This window comes from Microtus pennsylvanicus, chromosome 5 (assembly GCF_037038515.1).
Source record: "Microtus pennsylvanicus isolate mMicPen1 chromosome 5, mMicPen1.hap1, whole genome shotgun sequence".
Taxonomy (NCBI): Eukaryota; Metazoa; Chordata; class Mammalia; order Rodentia; family Cricetidae; genus Microtus; species Microtus pennsylvanicus.
The window spans coordinates 60,200,332-60,207,982 of NC_134583.1; the positions used below are offsets into that span (position 1 = coordinate 60,200,332).

At 47.5% G+C, this 7,651-nt stretch overlaps 1 pseudogene; it reads right to left on the reverse strand.

The window, feature by feature from the left end:
• Window positions 1-2,434: 2,434 nt before the first annotated feature.
• LOC142850946 (large ribosomal subunit protein eL6 pseudogene) lies at window positions 2,435-3,059 on the reverse strand (annotated as a pseudogene).
• Window positions 3,060-7,651: the final 4,592 nt, after the last annotated feature.

A 7,651-nucleotide genomic window follows, 5' to 3' on the forward strand; every position in this document is an offset into this window, starting at 1 on the left:
GACCAAGCCTTCACGTGTCCGCTGCCGTGACTTGCATCCAGCACAGGCTGGGCACTCGGGAAGCTGCGATGGAAGAGAAGAAGTCCATACACATCGCTTCACTGGCTGCTCTGCAGGCCAGGAACGGCAAAGATGGCATATGCACTGCAGGTCCCTTAAATTCCTGTTAAAGATGCGACACTTAGCTGCTCAGCAAATGTTTACTCAAAGAGAAAGACACAGCCCTTAGGGTCCGCTGTAGTCAGTTCACACTGGATTTCCCCACAGCAGAGGGTGCACTGAACTGTCACCTCTTCTACCAGCCTTCAGTTTGTGCAACTTGTGTCTGAGGAGTTCTGACATATAGTCAACCGATATAGGTTCAGTCTGTCTTACATCCCTGCCTATGTCAAACTAGGCCTGATAAGTCAAACACTTCCTAGGAGAAGGGGAGAGGGGAAAAGATCTTGAGGGAACGGGATGGTTAGAGATGGCAGAAGGACAGAGACAGAGAGCAAGGAAAGAGATATCTTGATTGAGGGAGCCATTATGGGGCTGGCAAGAAACCTGGCTCTAGAGAAATTCCCAGGAATCCACAAGGATGACCTCAGTTAAGACCATAAGCAATAGTAGAGAGGGTGCCCTGTAATCATATTGATAACTATCTTAAATAGAACCATCATCCAGCAACTGATGGAAGCAGATGCAGAGATGCACGGCAGAGCACTGGGCTGAGTTCCCAAAGTCCAGTCAAAGAGGTCAAGACCATGGTGGGGACACCCACTGAAACAGCTTTCCTGAGATAATGGGAGCTCACCAACTCTGGCCTGACAGTGAGGGAACCATCATGGAATCAAACTAGGCCTCTGAGTGTGGGTGACAGTTGGGGGGGCAAACTGGGGGGGGCACTGGCAGTGAGACCAGGATTTATCCCTATTGCTTGTACTGGCCCTTTGGAACCCATTCTCTTTGGAGGGATACCTTGCTCAGCCTAGATATAGTGGGGAGGGACTTGGTCCTGCCTCAAAGCAATGTGCTAGACTTTGTTGACTCGCTGTGTGAAGCCTTACCTTCTCTGAGGAGTAGATGGTGGGTGGAATGGGGGGGGGAGGTGGAAGGAGTGGGAGGAGAGGAGGGAGTGGGAACTGGGATTGGTATGTAAAGTGAGAAAAGAGAATTTTTAAAAAATAAATAAAGTTTTATTGGCACCTGAAAAGGCCCATTTATTCTCTGTGGCTACTTTTACGCTGTGACAGTAGAGTAATTACAAGACTGTATGGCTCACAGATCCTGAAAACCTTTGTTCCAGCCTTTTACAGGACAGCTTCTGACCTCTGGTCCAGCTCAATAGCCTTGACCCACTATCTACCTCATTGTTCTTCTTCATAAAAGCTCTTATCATACCTATATCACAATGTGAAAGTTCACATATGTAAGAGCCCAATAAATGCTTATTTTGTAATTGTATTAGTCAGGGATCTCTAGAGTCAGAGAACCTATGGAATGAATATCTATCATTTATCTATCTATCTATCTATCTATCTATCTATCTATCTATCTATCAATCATCTATCTATCTATCTATCTATCTATCTAGAATTTTATTGAGATGACTTACAGGCTGCAGTCCAACAATGGCTAGTTGTGAATGAAAAGTCCAAGAATCTAGTTGCTGCTCAGTCCCATAAGGCTGGTGTCCCAGCTGGTCTTCTGGATGTGCTGGCAAGGTAAGGACAAACAGGCAAAAAAGAATGAACTGTCTTTCTTCCATTGTCCTTAAAAAGGCTTCCAGCAGAAGGTGTGACCCAGATTAAAGCTGTGCCTTTAGTCTCTCAAGGTCTGAATTAAAGCATGCTGTTTTCTTGCCTCAAGATCAGGATCACAAGTGTGCCCTCCATTTCTGGATTATAGTTCCTTCCAGAGATAGTCAAGTTGACGACCAAGAACAGCCATCACAGTAAAAAATTAGATACTTCTAACTAGCTAGCAGAGAGGATTTCCAGTGTTCCCAACATGAATGATACATATTTGAGGTGTTGGATATAATAGTTATCCCATCTGGTTATTATGTCACATGTAAAATTAATGTGTCTACCATGTTTGTCTACTATGTTGTAAGCAGAATTCTAGTCCCGTGTCTGAACTTTGGCACAATCCCACACAATCCTTACTTTTGCTCATGTCCGGTGAATCAACATTTACTGTCAGCTTGGAGTGAAGTGTTTTGTTAGGTACTGAGGAGTCACTGGCAGAGGAGACACAGACTTCAGATCGTGAGTCTCCTTGGTTACACAGAGGGCAGGTAACAATCAGGTAGCCAAAGCCATGCTAGCTGCAGGAGGGTAAAAAGGTAGGGACTGTGGGTGAGCACACAGTGTGTATCAGCTGTCAGGTCCCCAAGAAACTCAGCTTCACTTCCCTTCACCGAGCTTCTCTTTCCTCTATAACCCTGCCATTTTTTTTGACACATAAAGTTGTTTAATTAGGTTGTCAGCAATTTAGAAAACCAGTTTGTGAGGATACATCCCATTGGTCAGACAGAACTGAGAGCGCAGGTAGCCCTGCAGCTGAGGAACAGCTTTGATCTTTGGCAGAATCCGCAAGTCCACCGCTTTCTGATCAGCCTTGCGCTGCTCTGCAATCTCATATTTCTCCTTCTCTGTGTCAAAGATCTCGCCCTCCTGATGCCTGGGCTTACGCAGCTGCTTTTTCTTGAAGTAAGCATCAGTCAGGTGTTTGGGGATTTTAACTGTGCTGATATCAACTTTTGTAGAGGTGGCGATGACAAACTTCTGATGTGTTCTTCTCAAAGGAACTCTGTTGAGGGCAAGAGGTCCTGTCACAAGCAGTAAACCACTGCCCAGTTGCTTCAGGAAAACCACTCTCTTGCCCCTGTGGCCCCTGGTAAGGATGATGAGGACAGTCCCAGGAGTGATGCTGGCACGCAGGCGTCTCACGTGCTGACTGAAGGGCTTTTTGCCATGGCTCAGCAGCTTCCGAGGCACATCTTCAGTAGGATAATACCTGGGCATTTTTTGAAGCTTAACCACCCGGGTACCACCATTCTTGTCACCACCAACTGGTTTAAATTGCACACTTTCTCGGTGCTCTTTGCCCTCTCATCTCTTGGTCCTCCACTCCTGGCTCTTGGTCCTTCCTCTCGGGCCCCTCTCTCCTGTCTCTTCTCTTCTCTCCCCCAACCTCTCCTCTCATGGCCCATGTTCAGTCTGCTGGCCATGTTCAGTGTGCTGTTTCCTCTCCCTGCTCTGGTCTCTTCCAGATGCCTCTGGCTTTCTCCCTCATAGCAACAATAAAATCCTTCTCCTCATCCGTACCCAGGAGCCATCACGTCCTCTTTTCATTCACCAGGGAGATGCAATAAACACTTTTTCTCCCGACAGAACAGCAAGGGAATGACTCCACCCAGGTCCAGTCTGTAAGGCAGTAAGTCCACTGTGGTTCCTTCCAGGGGCCTGGGTGACTTAAAGGCAGCTGCGTCAGTGACGAGCTCCTCAGGAAAGCCACTTCCCCGAGGCTTTCTTACAACATGTAGGCAGTTCCACATAAGAGTCTCTCCTCTCTTGAAGCTGGTTCTGTTTTTGTAACCCCTGTGAGTCCTGTAACTGGAGTTTTCTGAGACTTGTGAGTTTCCTCGGCTTCACTAGTGATAGAAGTCTCTCTCTTTCCACTAGGAGAGAGCATTTGAATTCCCAAGAAGAAGTTTGCTAACAGCACAGGACAGGAGAGTAGTCCATTCAACCCAGGCAGGCCCAGAGGGTGTTCTGGGGGAAGCCACTCCGGCTGAAGCTGGAAGGAGCATGGACGAGTTACTGAAGAACGAAAACCCTAGAGCCACTGTGTAGTCAGAGCTCTCAACCTGGGGCTTGTGACCCCTTTGGGGGTCACATATCAGATATCCTGCATATCATATATTTACATTATGATTTATAATAGTAGCAAAATTACAGTTAGGAAGTAGCAATGAAACAATTTTATGGTTGGGGGCCACCACAACATGAGGAACGGTATTAAAGGGTCACAGTATTAGGAAGACTGAGAACCACTGCTCTAGAGGAATAGAGTTCAAAGAATATGGGCGTGTTGTGTATGTGCACACGCATGCATGTGTGTCTGCGTGTGTGTGTGTGTGTACTGGGTGGTTGTCTCCCACTGGAAAACCTGAGAACCCAGTAGCCCATGAGGTTGGATGTCTCAGCTGGTCTTCAATATCTGTCAAAATCCTAAAGAAGTAGGCTCTAACGCCAGTGAAGGAATGGATTTGCCAGTAAGTGTAAGGACAAGCAGGCAAAGAGAGAGCCAGTTCCCTTCTTCCATGTCCATTATAGAGGCCACCAACAGAAGGTGGGGCCAAGATTAACAGTGGATCTTCCCACCTCAAAGATTTGCATTAGAAGTGGATCTTCCCACTTTAAATGATTTAATTAAGAAAAACAGCCCTCACAGGTGTGCCCAGGGACTTGGGTTTTACTTAAAACCCAGAGGTAGTCAAGTTGACAGCTAAGAATAGCCATCACAGCACCCTGCGAGGGCTTCCGTGTCCTATTGCTCTTTGGTCTTTGTGAGTAATCGCAATAATCCAATTTGAGGCTGCAGATGGAGAGCAGAGAATGAGGCCGGGCAGGAGAGGGATGCTTTGCCTGCAGGGCTTTGGAAGCTTCCTGCCCCAGGTTCATTCCCAGGAATGTGGGTGTGAGCCCCAGAGCAACTCAAGGGCTGGGGCTGGTCCAATAGAAGGCTATCACCTGTTGTGATTGACAGGTTAAGGGTACAAGGTCACTGGTGCCATGGACTGCAGGATGGTAGTGGTCAGGTGACTGAGCACCATGTGCTAGGTGCCAGCCCTCCTCCATCTAAGGTTGTTCGATGTCATGCCATACAGTGTTGCTATGGTACATCAACAGAAACTAGAAATAGGTGTTTTAATATTTCTGGGTAGCTCACCTTTGCCGGGTAGTTGCTGCACAGCAGAGCCCTCCTGGCATTGCGTTAGTTTCTTCAGTTGCTGCTGTGACAAAATGCCTGACAGGAAACGACTGAAGGTAAGAAAGGGTTCATTTCGGCTCGGGGCAGGCAGTCCATCATGTCGAGGAAGTCATGGCAGTGAGAACGGTTCCGGCTGAGGTGATGGGAGCGTGAGGTGCAGCCAGGAGGAAGTCATGGCAGTGAGAACGGTTCCCGCTGAGGTGACGGGAGCGTGAGGTGCAGCCAGGAGGAAGTCATGGCAGTGAGAACGGTTCCCGCTGAGGTGACGGGAGAGTGAGGTGCAGCCAGCAAGCGAGGGAGATGAACGCTGGGTGCTCAGCTCACTCTTTCCTTGTCGTTCAGCCTGAGACCCCAGCCCACCGAGTGATAACACTCACACTCAGCATGGGATTCCCTGTTCAGTTAAACCTCTCTAGAAACATCCTCACGTACATGCCCAGAGGTGTGTCTCCTAGGTGACTGTAAACTCAATCAAGTCGACAGGCAAGATGAACCATCACAGGCATTGAACACGCTTATTTGTCTAATATAGCTATGATACCTGGAATATCATCACCTCACCTTGGCAGGTGAGGAAATGGAGGCCCAGAGTGTAGAGGGGAATCCTCATGATAGGGAGAGCTGAGAACTGAACAAGTCATTTTAAAGCCCTGAATGGATCTTTTTCAAAATCCTGGACAGAGCTAAGGAACTAAACAGCTGGTTAAATACAAACCAGAGACTGCCAGCTTTAGGCAACAGACCCCCGAGGGAGGGGGTGATAATGTACTTCATGAAAACAAAATGATGAGAGATTTCAAAACCAGGTTCCTTAAATACAAAGTGATGTGTTTTTAACAGCCATCTTGTCCTTCATGGACCGGGATGTTCTAGGTACCAGATGTGTCTGGGCCATGGCTTTCAAGACTCAACATACATGAGACTTCCTGGATGTGTTTTTAATACATAGATCCCTGGCATTTCGGAGGAAGCAGTTGACTAAATAACCAGAGGCAGCGCTTTAACCCATAGCCCTGTTTGAGCTTGCTCTGGCGAATGCAGGGCCATTTCTCACAAGTTCTATCAGAGGGTCCAGAAAGGTCTGACCCAGTCTCTAGGTGGTGGTAATGAGGGTGAGAGTCTTCATCTGTATCCTTGAACTTAGACACGATGACCACATCTCTTCCCAGCCCTACATCCCTTTCAGGGGAAGCCACCTAAACTCTATAGCCCCGGATTTCTTATTCTCATCATGCATCAGGGGTCAGATTCATTAACCTTTTTTGTTATGTGGTCTTGAGAAAGCCACAGACTTTTCTAGGCTCAGTTTTACTCATCCACAAAATGGGCAAAAATCAAGGCAATATGAGAAGGCTACCAGGTGCTGTAGAGATGGCTTCCACAACTAAGAACACCTGCCGATCTTGCAGAGGACTCGAGCTTGTGTCCCAGCACCCACATCAGGGGGCCTGAAGCCAGCTAGAACTCTACCTCTGGAGAGAGTAAATGCCTCTGGCAGCTGTGGGTGCCTGTATCCATGTGCCCACTTACACTCATACCCACTCACGCACTCTTAAAAATAGGAAACGTAATGTTTTAAATAAAAATACTGTCAAGTAGTAAAGTTAAGAAAGAGGATTGTTTGGAAAGTTGAGTGAGAAGGGAGAGGCAAGTGAGCGGTCTGGCGGCAGCTGATAGTCGTCCCTTCTCCGCTCTCTCCTACCTTTGCTGGTCGGATGCATTGCTTTCCCTGGGTAAATTCATTGCCCGTTCACTGTGCGCATTTAATTCAGTAAGTGGGCTCTAGGCATTAATGAGGTGCCAACTGTGCTTTCATTTCTGAGAAAGTGGGGTTGGAATATGTAGCTTTCTTTCAGTGGTCCCTTGTGGGCTTCTTAACCCAAGTCTGAAGCCGTTGATATCCCTTTCTGGTACCTAAGGGTGGGGATGGAGGGCAGACATCCATCATCAACACTAGTCAACTCTTTGTAAGACTTGGGTTGCCCCTAGCAGCCATCTGCTGTGATGCCCTTGGATGGGAAGACTTGTAGCTATGACTTCATTAGTGGACAACTTGGGGCTGAAGTACTCACTAAGAAGCCCAGAAGGCGCACAGCCATACCAGACTGGTAACTGGTCCAGACATCTTCTAGGTTCTTGGGGATCTGTGGTATCAGCCACATGGGCCAAGCTTCCTCAGTCTCTTCAGAGGATGCTCATCAATCTACAGGGAATTCTGGGAAAGACCTTTCTGGCTGCTGCTGTAGTTGAAGGCCATAGGGCAGAAAACCTGTCTGTGGAGAAAGTGTCAGTGGGACATATGAATCCTGGGTGGGGTCTGTTGTAGTTTGCTCCTCATTTCCCGTGAGAGCAGAGTCCTTCCTGCTTTGTGCCCTAGCACAGTAGAGTTCCTGGCTATTTGTGGTATCTATTGATGATAGATTGTTTGACTTCACTCCTTGCTTATGTGATACCAGACACGTCTCCTTGCAGAAACGGAACCTACAGACAGATGTAAGGGCCTTTGTGTCCTCTGTTCTCATTTTTGGCTATTGAAACAAGGTAATCTTTGTTCTTATGCTGCTTTACCACACCAACAGTACCCAATAGGAGTAACAGCCACTGTTTTGGTGGAGATAGCATAACCCATTGAGTCATTACTGTGTGCCAGCCTCATTCGGTCACTTAG